The sequence below is a fragment of the Varroa destructor genome, unplaced genomic scaffold (assembly GCF_002443255.2).
Source record: "Varroa destructor unplaced genomic scaffold, Vdes_3.0 BEIS01000004.1, whole genome shotgun sequence".
Classification (NCBI taxonomy): domain Eukaryota; kingdom Metazoa; phylum Arthropoda; class Arachnida; order Mesostigmata; family Varroidae; genus Varroa; species Varroa destructor.
The window spans coordinates 50,419,632-50,435,563 of NW_019211457.1; the positions used below are offsets into that span (position 1 = coordinate 50,419,632).

A 15,932-nucleotide genomic window follows, 5' to 3' on the forward strand; every position below is an offset into this window, starting at 1 on the left:
TCTTATTTAGCTTGACACACTTCACCTCGTCCCTGCAGCATTCGCACTTCCAACGCATAGACGCTATGATCCGTAAATAAGTGGAAGCAAAACGCTCCTCTTCTAAAATATAGGTATCAATTTTGCTACGCTCATTTTCCGGATATTTCCCCACGATACGCTACTATGCACACCCGTGCTACGGCGAAGGATACAAAAGCAGCTCTTACAGGTGGCGGTCCAGACAGGGAACAGGCAACTCGTTTCTGCGTACTTAGGACCCTCCTGTCTTCAGTATTCAATGAGTGCAGTGAAATATGAGGACGACACGAGCTGGCGATACAGCGCGAAACTGGTGGCGCCCTCTAGTCAGCCAGCTGGCAATCGTTGATTAGATCGCCAGGCATGTTTAACTGTTTACCAGCTGATAAAGAAGAATGCCCTTCAGCTCTCCGCTTTCTGCTGCGGCCATATAACTATTACTACTGTCTCTTTAGAATATCTTAGAAAAAAAAAAGACATTTATCTTTACAGCAGCGCAGTACGACTATACAACAACCAATTGAAACTAATGAAATATCAACTAGTTGAGTACGCTGCTGGTCTGTTATAGCTGCCTGTTACCGTGAACGAAGTATTTCCGCGCGTCCAGCAACAAATGGAGCCTTGCTCTCGGTCGATCTGAGAAAAGGCTAATGAAAAATGACGCTTGAGCTGTGATACTGTATCGTTTATACGTTTGTGCCGTCTTCTGTCTAATCGAAGTCTGCTTGGTTATTGGCGGTACGTGACCATTCCGGCAATGCAGTACAAAACTGCAGTGTGCCTATATACTATGTCCTGTATAGACTATTAATAAATTAAGTTAAGATCCTCATAGAAACAAGCAAATCCTTCTTATTCCCGCAACTGAATTTCTATCTTGCTATCTATCCTAAGGTATTCGACAAACGATGCCTCTTGTGATGATGCCAACCTATCATTTGCAGAAGAGTATACAAGCGGTTATTGTTGTTTCTGCTGCTGCACAGCACGCCGAGCACCTGCGAGCCGACCAGCCTGCCCGGCTACCTATTTGCTAGCGATTTTACCTTAATAAACCAGGATCAAGCGTCACTTTGTCTCTGGTGGTGATACCACTGCTTCAGATTCTAGCATAACTATGATCGTTACGACTATAGTTGAATAAACGACAGAAGCAAAAAAGCAACGGCGAAAACCGCATGCATTGTTTTGGTAAGCTGACGATGCTAATCGTTGAACATTAGCGATTCTTATATTGTTGGTTGGTATTTTTCTATTGTAACAGTTCTAGGAGAGACGAGCCGCTTCAGGTACAGCCTAGCTGTTGACCTGCCTTAGCCGCGCTGGATGATTGCCCTAATGGTTCAGTGCGGTATATGTATGTGTCTATCTAGCGCTTCTCAGGCTCTTCTAAAGAGCCACCGATGAGCGACTGTATCGGGCGCAAAGTTGCCGATCGATGTTAGACGTGAACATCGTGGTGAATGTCGCTTCAATCGCTGCAAGGACAAAAATACATAGTAGGTGTATACATAAAAATAACCGACTCGCTAGTGTATGCTTATTGCCCTCACAGACAACACGACGGCATCGGCCTGTAATGTTTTGAATAATCCCTTCTCAACCTAAGGCAAAAGCTGGGTCGAAATTAAGACGAGAAAAAGCTCACAGAAGAAGGGTTCAAAGATAACTGCGGGAGAAAAACAACGACAAATTGTGTCGCCTATATTGCCATGTCTAATTTGAAGCTACTATGAAGGTAATGAACTTTCCCGTGGCTAGTGGAGATCAATAGTGACCCTCGAACTTCCTGGAATTAGTGCTGTGAGCTTCATCCTATTCTTTCTGTAGAATCCAGGGATTATAGTCAAAACCAACGAATGAGTTAGGCCAATCTGTGTGTTGTGCAAACATCTAGTATAATGGAGCAATCACTTAAGCACGTATCGAGGAAGTTCTCGATTGAGGAGCGGTTTCAGTGGCGTTCCGAAGAGGAGCGACACCTGATCGACAAAGCCCTCGAACGAGCTATGGAAGAGGACATTGAGATTTGTTCGTCCGATGGACAGCTAGTAAGGTCTCACCGATGCATACTAGCTGCCGCTAGCCCATTCTTCCATTCCATGTTTAAATCTGGCATGCGGGAATGCCGCGGCCAGGTCGATCTGCATTTTTCAAGTGAGCTCCTGGCATCTCTGATGAGGTTCTTGTATGAGGGTCGATTTGAGGTAAGCGATTCGACGTTCGAGCAGACGTTCCTGATGTATCATCTTTTCGAGCTAAGAGCAGCACTGGCCTTTATAGGAGACCTGATGTCTGACACCGTGGAATGCGATAATGCGCTTGAGTTGTATGACACGGCAATAAATTTTGGTATACCACAGTTGCGCACGTCGGTAGTCGAGTTCCTACTTTCGGTGCCTATTTTTGAGGTGCCATTTGATAAGTTCCCTTTCGACCTGCTTGCTGTCTTGCTGGACAGGGACGAATTGCGAGTCGAGCACGAGGGACAGGTCGTCGAACTTATTTTTGCCTGGGTCAACGCCGATGCTGATTTGCGGAAAATTCACCAGGACGCCTTACTTCATCATGTGCGACTACCCCATCTTCGTCTCAGCGAAGTAGACTCATTTCGTAACCAGCTGGCCCATTTAGATCTTTTTAATCTGCTTACAGAGAGCAACGACTGGCTCGCTGATGTCGGTAAAAAAATGCTTTCGAAGAGAGTTCACAGTGAAGTCCATTTGCACGGGTTCTGGGCTGAGGATAGCTTGTGTGAGTACAGTTTTGAAGCTATGCGCCGACGTAAGGTTGAACAACCTTTATGGATGTTCGACACCTCCCGATACTTTATGATGTGTTCATTTTTAGGCAAGCAACCGAAAATTGAAATCGAATCATGCAACCAGGACTATTTGAGTACGACGAGCCTCGATGGACTAATCATCCGTGAAGACTGGACTAAGCGGCCCAGCTATGTTTTGGGACCCGAGCTGCACATTACTCTCCACGATTCTCTGAGACGTGTGGCAGATATGAAAAGTGAACTAGACAGCCCCGACTACGATATTGTCTTCCTTAAGGTTCCTATAGCTCAGAATGGAGTAACCAGTCGCCGTAGTGAGTGCAAACGACGCGCTTTCATCTTCGACTTCTACAGGGCGAGAGTGTGCTGCGTTACCGAGCATGATGGTGAGGCAATATTCATTGTTGGCTCGCATGTAGGCGTTGAGGACGAGCCTGACCTATTCCTTATGCGAATCTGCCGATATAATCCACGCATAGAACCCCGCTATGGCGACGGCCTGCAGGAGCTAACTTGTGACATTGAGTTGACAAAAGACTATGTGCCGGTTTGTTGCCTCGTTACCGAGAATAAAAAATTGGTCGTGGTTTCGCTTCATGACATAAAGATCTACAGTCTTCAGGGGGACTCGCAAGAAACCTCACATGAGTTCTCGATTTCGCTCGAATTTGAGATTGGTGTCACGGCATGGATAAAGCAAGACACACTCTACGTGTATCTCGTCGACAGAATGAAAGACGTATTCGATAGCACTGACGGCGAAGAAGAGCCGCCCAAAATGCATTTCATATCCGGTTATAGTATCAGTAATAATTTTGATAAGATCTTCCAACATAGGTTGGACTTCCAAGAACGAAAGATTGGTTATCCAAAGGACATCCGATCAATAATTATCCGTGACACAATCTACATCATGTACAAACCAATTCCCCAGTACAGGAGTCCCCTTGCTGAAGGCTTTTACATATACCGTTACGATGAGGACTTGCAGACGATGACTAGCGTCGACCGATTCGAGGTGCTTAGGAAAGCGAAGTGTGACCGCTTTCCTACAAATGGCGCCATCTACGAACGCGACCTGGTCACGTTATTGCCTACCGATATGATGCGTTGTGAGCATACCACGCTACTTGAGGAATTTTGTCACCGATGTTCCTTGGACGAGGCGTTAGAGTATGATCCTGTAAGGTTGGCCTTACTAAGAAAATATTTGGTGTGACTGACGCAATCCAGACTTTCAAAGCCTACTGGCACATATTTCCACATATACACTTATGTAAGTACAAAGTATAAAAGGATTAATTGCACGACTATTTTATAAGCCGTTGGCTCATCAAGTATATCCAATGGTCTACACTTTACAATGTAGACATTCTGTAAGGGCTTTTAAATGGCTGAAGAAAGGCCGACAGTGCTTGGAACTCATTTACTTTCTGATATAAACCAACAGAAAAAACACCGGTGCGATTAATTCAAATACGTCCTGTTTGACTAAGGTCAACAGGGTAGAGAAGACGATGTTAAATGATGACATTGTGGCTAAGATCGAGGTGGCAAGGATGGGATTTTGTTTCGTCTTCGACCAGTCCAAATTGATAACTCTAGGGCTATGATAGGGATTATGTATATGCGCACGTGCACGATACTTATAATCAAGCGATACATTCTCAAGCCTGTGCGTACAAATGTAGCAAATATTTGGAGGTCCCAAATGGACAGGTATATATATATATATATATATATATATACATACATGTAAAAATAACTTACAGTAGTATTAGTAGCAATAAAGGGTACAGGCTGTAATACTTGCCCCAATGATCAGCGTGTTCCTACTGATGAAAATAATTTGCGGTTTTTGGAATATGTAATAATAAGGCGTTTCTAGCTAGTGATAACTTTATAATAACTGTTATCCGTGCCTATTCTAAGTAGGCATCCGAAACTAGACGTTTTGTTGAATCGTTCCCAGTTACAAAATTTAACCTAAAAGTAGGAGCAGCAGCGTGACACGAATTGCATACGCCTACTACGTGCCTGTCGCGCAGTTGTCGTGACATCTTGACGAACAATTTCACTGAACTTGAATTGGGCCCATCAAAGAAACGTTAGGATAGTTAACAGAAACTAAATAAGAGCGAAGTTGGCGTAAAAAAAATCAATCCTTTAATCGGTAATCGGCTGCCTCTTTTTCACCTCGACCTTTTTGCGATAGACAGACGTTAACGGAGTGTGTGCCAATGTTCAATCGACATATTTCTTGTGAGTGTGATAATATTCGACTTTTAGAAATAAAATTGTTACGGAAAAGCGTTTCGTATGAGGCAGAATGCAGTTGTAGTACCTCACTACATCGAAAAATTCGAGGACAGCAAAGTTCGTTCAAACATGCTTTCGAAATAGGTATTTGCGCTATCAATTTTGCCTCTATAAAATAGTTGCCGTAGGGGTACACGACCCGCTTGTCATAGCAGAACGTCATTCATGTCCGGATTTCTTTTCACAACAGTGATATTGTAGGTCCAAATGTCATTTGTCCCAGTACACTGAAAAAAAAAAAAAAAAAAAAGAAGGAATATCCGATAGAAAAAAAGCCATTCGAAGTTAGTTTGCATCGTTTGTAAGCGACCCTTTCCTATGCGTTCCTCCGATTTGGAGAGATAACTTAGCCTGCAACTATTTTCGTAATTCGAAATCCTTAGCAAAAGGCTTTAGTAACCGAATGTTTTTTTTTTTTGCATATCTAGATAATTTTTCTAGATACTTAAAGAAGTCGTTATCGTTTTATTCAGAAGAGGTAGACATAAAATACATAGGTGAATATCAATGCCGATTTCACAGTCAATACATTTAGAAGGTCATTTTGTATATTGTACATACTTTGTTATTAGTTTTTAGTTGTAAGGCAAGGAGGTTCGGGCTGCAGGTTGGCCAAGGTGAGTCTGACCTTCTTCTAATCGTTATGTTGCTATCCCGAGGATGATTCTCTTATTTGAACAGAGTATATTGATTCGCCTCTGGAATCATCGAGTCTAATGGTCCGTTTTTGTCCCAGCTCATTTGTGGTCTAATTTCTATACCAAACCAATATCTTTAAGCATATCTAGCAATTGTACTATACAGAGTATTTTCACTACAAGAAAGATCAGGTACGAAACGGTCTACAGCTGTAAATGTGGACAGTTCAACTCCATTGAATCATAATGATTCGAAGATTCGCTATGCCAAACTACGACAATAGCGATCCGTAGGCTCGCTCAGTTATCGTCATAAAGCAAATGTCGGCAGCGACATGGAACAGAAATTTCTACGATCGTCGGTCGTCCACAACATACAGACACCAACGTATGGCTCTGTATTCGCCGGTCCGCGCACAAGACACGCAACACTTGTTACTGACACCTATTTACGTTAGGCGACAATGATGATTTTAGGTTGTTGGCTTATTTGAGAGATATTGCCCTCGCGCAAATTTCAATGTTGATATCATTTCACTCATCTAGTCCATCCAACCCGTTACCGCAGGGTCAAATGTTACCACTGTGCACTTGTACGAAAATTTGACATTTTAACAAATTTTACAATCGAACCCTTTTGCGTCAATCTATATATATATATATATATATATACATATAATCTGTTTTAAATTATTCAGATGCGCTTATCTTTTGCAGTGAAGCAGTATTCACAGCAGTTACTTTCGGCAGCCTCAGAACATTTTAGATTACATAGAATAGATTAGATAGAATTATCAGGTACGTTTTGTAGGAATGCTCGAGCATTCTTGGTAGTAGCTCATATAGCGGACAGATTTATACATGAGTATAGTTACAGTGAGTAGTACGACGCACTCACTGAGTTATATAGACATCAAACTGTTTTTCAGTAACGATTGTTCGTCATTAAGATGCTAAGGACTAATAAAAGTGCCATATTATTTCGAACGTATTACACAGCCTATTTTCAAAGTTCCAACACAGTAGCTAATGTGGCACAACGCTCTCGAACTGCGCTATCCAGAGCACGACAGGTAACCAATTGATGAACTATAGAATTCAAAATGACCGCCTTCTTAATACATAACGGTTTATTCGTATGTGGTACGTTGGAATTTACCTTCTTTCAATGCCAAAGACAATTGAAAAGTCTGAGCTCGTAGCTCATATATACATTTATTCAAGCGAGAAAATCGAGCAAATAGGTAAGTAATAAATTTAATTATTTTGAATCGCAAAACGGTGTGTCCTTTGCTTTACATTCGAATACTTTTTACGAAGAGTCAGGTGCTTTTTAGTTAGGCCACAGCCAGTGCCGCTTATATCACCGCACTTACAAACTTAGAAATGTTGCATTCACAAGGTCGTACTCAACGTAATATCACAGAATGTTAGCAAGAATGAAACACGCAAAGCTCGAGATTTCTCGTGTCAAACTAATGCTGAAGCTAAGAAAGCCTGCCAGAACTCAAGCGGCCTTACTAATATGCGACACTACATTGTATTTATCAACAGAGAGACTTGTTCTTAAATTAAATGCAACTTTGACTACCCACAATCGTCCTACGATGAATTCGAAAAGAAAACTTACGATAGACGCGATCGTTCTTGCTATCACGTAACTACCAAAAAATAGCTTTGTAAATACATTAGGTGGCTTATTTTCACTTCTGGGTTATTCGTATGCTATAGTTTATCAGAAAAAGGCGACCACGACGTACGAAAAAATCTGTGTTGTAAATTCAACATGATCTGCGTCAAGTGAAACTTAATGGCTAGGGTAAACACGCTCATATACGTCTTAAGTTTAGGATCTCCGCGTCATATTCAGTGGTTATCGAAAAAGGCGAATTAAATTTCATGGATTCTCTTTTGTGTGTTGCGATAATTAAGAAAAATCAGATAAGTTCCTTTGACTTTTGTTTCATTATCATGATTTTCTATTGTATTCGATTTAACGATAAACCTCTAAGCGTTCATTTGCATCAATCATTTTTTAAAAGTTCGCTCGTTTTGGTTCGTACAGAGTTATCTACAAAGTAAAGAAACTTTGTGCCAAACAAATAATAATTAAAGTACCTCCCGTGCGTTTTTAAATATAACTCCGCAGCCTTTACTATAACTAAAGGTACACGACGCATGTTGTTGGGGCATTATGATACTTGCATCCGTGCACTTAGCATAACCGTGGCGCAAATACTAGGCACAAAAGTAGAAACCTTGGAAATAAAAGGTGTGGACTTCAGCAGCTGGGCTGATCACCTAGAACATCTTCAAATGTAATTTCAAACCGTATCGCCCGAGGGTTGAGGATGCGATTATTCCAAAATATCTGAGCTTATAACTTGAATTGACTGAAATTACGTTGTAGCTGGCATTTTAATAGTTTGGCAGACAGCTTTCAGATACACGAAAACAAGTTGTATGTAGCTAAGTAAGCTTCTTACGTATTTGGCGTAAATAGGAAAGAGTTTTTCATGGACAGAGTCGCTCAAAGTGGAGGGCCATTCTTCTCGCTTTTCCCATCAAAAATGTCCATGATTGTCCTTTTGACACATGGTAGGCTCTTTAAGCTTCGCCTATTCCTACTTTTTGGCGTCCATTCGTATGGACGTTGTTGCGCAAATGAAACTTAAGCAGCCATTAGAGCTGTCAATGGCACCGCGATGGGCTGATTAAGGATATCGATGTTTGATTACCTGTGCCAGTTTATTTTATGGATACCTCTGAGGATAACATCAAGAGCTAACAAATTGAATCCTAAGTTTGAACTAACTAACTAACGAAGAATTCGGATAGTAGACGTATTTTCTAATTAGGTTGCACGCCGGGTAATTCTTGATCCTGTGAACGATGGTTATTGGGACGCCTAGAATATGACAACCGTAAGTGAATTTGCCTGGTCGCTTATGACATAATAATTGTATCGATGTCCTCACATTCACCTACTGATAGTTATAACAGTAGGCACAGCTGAGCCTTTGGTTTCCTGTCGGCTTTTTTCGAGGCTCGGGCAGCATTTTCCTTTAGAAGTATACGCGTTTTTGACAATTAGAAATTGTTATTTTTTAAATAAGAAAATAGGCTTATACGAAGATGTAGCTTTTTAGGAGTATAACCATGGAGGCATGAACTTAATAGCAGATAATATCTTCTATTTTGAGGCTCACAAATGTTTAAAAACGAAGTTTGAGCAAAACACTGCAATATTCACGATGAGCTCAATATAGATAGATTACGGTTTTTTTTTACGGAGAGCTAGGACCCTCCTCCCAAGGTAATCAGTTCAGAAAATTTCAAGGTACGGTGTGCGCTAGCTAAATCTGAAACGATTTTTCAGTTGGAAGTTTTACCATGCAGTAATGTACCTAGTTGGTAAGGCCAAGCTCTAAATAAATACGTATTCTCTCGGCTATAAAATCATAGAATTGCCGTGGCTGGATTAATTAACGAGTAGCTTACATAGAATTCACTGGCTAGGTTCACTAGGAACATAATGTCCAAAATTATGACCTTTTCTAATGAGACACGATTGTTACACACTGATGCAAAGAAAGATAGTTAAAAGCGAAATGACTCCCAAGCTCACCAGAAAGATGCATTTCTAATGATATTGTCATTCCGATACGCAGTTTAGCGGCCATTTTGGAAACGGGCATAACTATTACTTGTAGGAAATATTTCAGGTATACGTCAGATATGATGAGATTTAGGCAGATGCCTTTTGGGTATGCTAACGCGAAAAATCACGCCCGCTCCCGTTGCCACTCAGTTGTTAGGTAAAGCGTAACAGCATTTTTCTTCGATGAAGAAACTTTTGCTATCAGTCGGAGATACAGTCCCCTACACGCATTCGGGTTGTATTTAAAAGAGATTTGATGAAAAAATGAAGCCAGATCATTTGGCCAGCTCTTTTTTAAAAAGGCAAGACCGTTACGAAGGAGGTCCTATGCCAATTCTGACGGAATTGTGGATCGATAGAGTAGCGAACAGAACAAAATATGACCTTCAGCAAGACGGCGTACCCGTTTACAATTATCCTTTAGTCAAAGATTGGCTTTCGGATAATGTGAGCATTTTTAGAGAAGGTACTCCTGCCGTTAGCCAGCTAAATCTAAACAGCCGTAAGCTAAATCTTTCTTTTCATTTTTCCTTGCAAGGCATACTTGAGGCTCTCACTAGTCCCATATATATTGGCATCTTTATTCGAATCGCCATCTCCACAAACCTAGTAGTTGTTAATCACGATGTAGTTAGTCTCTCTAGGGTGACACACTCAATGGTTCTATTATTACCCTTTGTGTAATTATCTGAAAAATCAATTAGAAAAACATGTTCAGGTATAAAAAGTTTATGATTATCAGCCCTGCAAAACACAGAGTCAGGCCCAAACGACATGTAACGATAATATGCTTGACTTACAGAAAGGTCAAAACTCAATACATATGTGTAACAATATTCTGATGTTTCGCTGATTTGCCCTAAGCAGAGTCGTTGCGGTATCCTGAAGTCCAGTGTACTTCGGTTGTTTGTTGAGAAATCTTTATCTAGCATGAAGACGGTATTGCTGATTTTGTAAGTTACCACTTGCATAGGTCTTGTCACATGAGGCGCCCTATTAACAACCCGTTTGATGGTTAAAAAAAGCAGTCTGTTTGGTCTCATGTAAAGCACTGGCAGGTGTCAATCTTTTTGTTTTTACAAGATAATCAGTTTTATTTCTTAAAATGGATGCATTTGGTAAAAAGCAACTTTTGCTAACCGGTCACGTTGCGATCTATAGGAATTGTTGCGGAACCTTACTCGAACCAGATGAGTCAACAGGGTGATAAAACAGTATGTATTCCATTTATTATGTCGCACGTCATCAACGATAAGAACTGTGCGCGCATAGCAGTCCCCATCAATCATCGTAGCATTTTGATAGCTACCTTATCCTAACAGGATTGAACGGGCTCGCTAGCTACTAATATAGATAATGACGCTAATTATGATCGTGGTCAGTGACACTGGCCAACGAGGCGAAAAAGTCTAGATGATCAAACCTTTAAATATGTCTTGCTTCTGTAAGAAACCGACTGACCCGTGTGTCGATTTGGCGATGCCGCTGCGGTAGGAGATAACGCCGTAGATAACAATACGTCACTCGTCAAATTCGACCGGGGCAACATTAGGTCGTTGTGTTTGTTTTCGGACTGCTCAAAATGAACTCGAATTTCCAATACCGTATGCGACTTGTTTTTGTAGGAAAACCTCCACACGTTTCTATTCCTTTGTTTGTGTACAGCGCAGGAGCCAACTAGAATTATTTGCAAGCTAAATGTGATATTTTTGGAAATTTCGACAAAAGTAATTCGCGGGCGGAACTCTTTAAAAAGAATACGTTTCGTATTTTTAGAATGTGGCTAAAACTGCAGGAAAGTAGTCGTAGGCAGTACCTAATTCTGCAGGGATATCGTCCATATGGAAAAAATAACTGACTTCTATTTGAATCTAGACGGATAGCGAAATCACTCGAGCGCGAGATGTTCGGGCCCCAACGGTCAGAGCGTTCCTTAGGCACTCCGAAACCGTAATGCCAAAGCGTTCGACCGTCGGAGGTCGGAGAATTCTAAATCGTCGTCCTTCAGGTTTTACACAGCTCACAAAACTAGCTGGCCGTACGGCCTGATGAACAGATAAAGAAAATACAGATTAACATTTGAAACTAATTTCTTGGTTAATGCCTATGTCGTTCTTATTAAATATGTCGTTTCGTGTTTTTGTGACGAAGTTTAGATCTAAACGACGGAACAGTGTTGTACGCGTTTGGTACAAGATTACTGCTCAGCGATCTGTACAAGGCACTGCTAGACTGATGAGTGAAAATGGTCCTTTTGCAAGGTAGATTACGTTGTTAGCAATTCGACAACGTGACATTCGATATACCTATCCCAAATGGGCCCTGCATTGCCGATCAGTTGGGCCTTAGCGATGAAAAATTATATGAGGATGTTGTTTACACAGCGATGTATTTGCGTTTGCACCTTCCGTCGACGCCACTTCGCTGATATAATGCTGATCAAGACCAAATCAGGTTACAATATATTGTTATTAAAATGAAGGTATACCGCAGAAGTACAAACGTTTGAACAAAGTTAGCAAACCCATAACGACCCCATTTGTTTTCGCTGGCCATAGGCAATTACAGTTGATTGTGATCGGAATCAAACAACCCAACTTATGAGCACGAACGCAGACATTTTCAACTATAGCATACCTCGATGAGTATCATATAATCGTATATCATTCTTTTTTGCCGAATATTGTCAGAATGCAGCAATCATTTATTTAAAGGAAGTTCACTTAAGCAACGCATAAAGCAAACGTAGCTTTTATTCAAAGCTTAACTTAAATTTATTTTTTATCAGTTCTGTAGTAAACTACGCGTACACGAATCAATATTGTTAAAAAAGCACGAATTATATAATATCCTGGTACCACGACATCGTTTTTCAAGCAGTTCTAACTTGGTCATGATGTTTACCTATGGGGTGAACGCCCGGTCAGGTGTGCATTGTCAGTCGTCGGATATTGGTCTGACAGATGACTTCTTTCATTTAGGATTTAGAGTAGCAACGTAATGGCAACAAGATCGATCATTTACACACCATAGTATTAACCTAAAAGGGGCTCTGTTATATAATTACGGTATGAATAGGTTAAATGATTGAAACGCTACGTTGCGATTTTATTGCTTTATTTTAAGAGAAGAATGAAGCTCCTGTCAAATTGTAGCAAATGAACTTGCGTGTTCTATGAAAAGCGACTAAATACGATAACGAGTAAAAAAATTAGCACCGCACAATTTATTACTCTAAAGCGATACGTTGGTGCGCTTCGTAGCCACCAGGCTGATGAATGCCTCATTGATTCTTCCTTCCGAAAGCGGATTTTTCCAATTAGAAGAATCTTTCATATGTCAAGTTGTCATAGATAGTATCTTTAATTTTAGAGCTTGTCACGCACGTTTCTTTTTCTTCTAATTATGTTTACTGTCATATTTAATTGCGCATTGCCGGATGTAGGACTCGGAACCTACTCATGGATAACGGTTGAGTGTTTTCAATCCTCTTATGCGATTATGAAAATCGTCTTTTTTTTATTAAGCCCTTGTGATGCAGGTGACCTGCGAGCCTCAAAAGCTATTGTACAATACTAGCACATTAAGAAAAGAATTTCTTAGCGCTGTGGCAGGGGAGTCCTGTACCCTTTGTTAAACGATCGTATCACAGTTGTGTAGTACGCACCCTAAGCACCTACGCCTTCGAATCCCCGGCGCCAGATCATTTGGTAAACGTGATGAATAAGTGGATAACGCACTTGCCTGCTAATCTTAGGGACACGGTGCAGTCCATGTTCGAACCCGGGCATAGACAGACAGGCCTCATTTCGTCCTGAAACGTAAAACTCCAAACACGGAGGTCCTTTGCTAAAGCCATATTTTCAAATATCGGCTACAATATTGTAGCTTGACTGCGGAAAGTATTGGATTATATATTAATGATCCGTACATTGTGAAATGAGAATACAATAAAGCTGAGCAAGTACTATAATATAGCAGTCCAGAGTGACAATATATAATAATTATTTATCAGTTTAGTCACTATGGTTTCAGCATCGTTCCTATGGGTGAACATATGTACCTCTATATCCCTATCTGTCCTTCTATACGCCAATGAAGGAAGAACGTAGGTTCCAGGCACTTTCCAGAATAATCTACTACCGTTTGGCGGACTTATTATTACGATTACTGCGATTATTAGGCTCTTTTATTGGGTCAATCGGAAGTTTGGCTTTATGAGTCGATGCAAAACCGTTCATTACGTTACCGTACGTTGATTCTGTATGTCTAAGGGCTACTGGCCAGCGTCGTTTTGTCCCGTTCGAAAATGGCACTAATTGCATACAAGGCACCCAAACATTCGTACCCTGTACCACCATATAGGGAACAATGTTTCTTCATGTCGCAGACGATGTCCTAATGCAACAAGCCCACATAAATACTAAACGCTTTCGAAACCGACAAAATTCGCATCTTTTTTTCTCTTAACAACCGACCGGCTTGGAAACGATGAGATAATTATCGATGATCGCGCTATAATATACGAACATTGCGTATTGGAAAAGCAAACCAAACTGATCAATAGACTCCCTCGTCTCTGCTAGCCGATTTGTTTTTTAGCTTTAGATAACATATATCCGTCCCGGGGTGGGTACACGCTGCGATCCCCCCCCCCTGTGTCTCGATATCGTGCGAATGACACAACAACATGACACCCAGTCAACCATCAGATGGCGATGTCAGCATTGCTGGCCAATAATGACTGTTGTTTGGCCCTGGTCCTTGTTGATCTTTCATTAGTTCCGGACACGGGCGGCACACATGGGCTAAGATAGGGATATATGAGGAGATATAAATGAAAAGAGGACGAGTACCTGATAATATACTGCTATATTTTATAGAGCAGTAAGAGAAATAACAATAGCGACTAGTGTGTCCCGTTAGTTAACACTTTGTCATTGGATACCTCTTTATTTGATAGGCCTTGTTCGAGGGAATTTGAATATCTTTTTATCATTAGAAGGCTTGTCGTTATGGTTCGGCCACGATTTTTCGTACTGAAGGACTGTACACTTGCATAACTGTCCCCTGAACGAACTCGTACTACTATATTTTTAACATTTTTAAGAAAATGTTAGCTTTAAGTAGATTCATACTAATCAGTGTATGTAGATACAAACAGATTGGCTTGCGTTCTAATGAGAGCTGGAAGCTGACTAAGATCGGGCCAACTGGGGAAATGCATTACCCTTCAATGATATCAGCCAATTTCAGCAACGTTAACAATGAAATTTTCAGTCATCTGAAGGCAATACGTTAGACTTAAAAACAATCACGTCAGGATAAAAACAAACAAAAGCAAAACATATATGATTAATAAAAAGCACATTATAGACACTTTTTTTTCTGGGATTATCGGAAACTCGTGACGTGTTTTGTGCGCGGCTTATACATAACCATACTTAAAATTGACTGTTGTGAACGTCACCGTATCTATCCGCAGAAGAACTTACTTTTTAACACATTATCCTAATCGAACCCCAGAGCCGTTTCTAGCGGGCTGTATGTACTTGACAGCATGCTATCGAGTACAATGCTCGTCGCTAAATGCTATACTTTTTCGGGCGACTCGTCTCGAAATTTCCCTACAAGCTCAAGTTCTTAATTTTTTCACAAAAATAAAGTAGGAGTATATTGCGGAGAACTATGCGTTCACGAAGTTTCGTCTTCGGTGGCTTCGGTGCTACAAATACGCAGTTGCAGGTGTAGCGCCGTCCTGTTACAACCACATATTGTTTATGTGAAACTTATCCAGTTTCAATAACAAAAAGTGTTTTAACATGTTTCTGCAAAAACCATCACTAACAAAAAATCGGCTCGAGGACACTTTTTCATGAGAGCTCCGAACCATGCTGTTCGTTCGCGCACGTCACGTAAGTTAAATATTTTACAACAGACCTATGTTTCTAACTACTCTTTGCTAGCAGCCTTTCCGAGCAGACTCTGCGTAAGGCACAGGACAACAGAGAAGACCTAGATCGTGTTAACCTCTGCCACCGTATCGCACACGGAAGTCCTGAAAGGTGCTGCATATCTACTGTGCAGTGTGCGATATTATCGAAAATTTCGGTGTTAGAATAACTTTTATGTTTTCTGTGAAAAAGGTCAATGATTTAAGTCAAACGAACTTCTAGGCTAAATTTAGAATAAAACGGTATCTTCTGCTGGTTCTTGTGAACACTAGCTCGTCTGCTTTGGTAATTTAAATTTAGCACGAACTGTTGACGAAGACTGACACATCGGAGATGGATGACCCAATAGGACTGGCTGTAGAGAGAAGATTCGATGTGGCATATATTTTGAGCGATGCTAAAGCCGATATACATCGGTTGATTGGGTAGGCCCTTTCAGTTGATGTCAATATAATATGTTGAATTTATCAACGTCTTATAAAATGATTGAAGCTCCTAATTAAGTCAATCAGTAGTTCAATGTAGACAAAGAAGAAAGTAGCTTCTGTTGC

At 40.8% G+C, this 15,932-nt stretch overlaps 1 long non-coding RNA gene across 1 annotated transcript in view; it reads left to right on the top strand.

The window, feature by feature from the left end:
- The first annotated feature begins 65 nt into the window (after positions 1 to 65).
- Positions 66 to 15,932, top strand: part of LOC147756321 (uncharacterized) — a 33,711-nt gene continuing 17,844 nt past the window's right edge. Inside the window, exons 1-2 of the long non-coding RNA XR_015327079.1 lie at positions 66 to 762; positions 919 to 1,215. This is a non-coding gene — a long non-coding RNA (uncharacterized LOC147756321). The remainder of the gene's footprint in view (positions 763 to 918; positions 1,216 to 15,932) is intronic.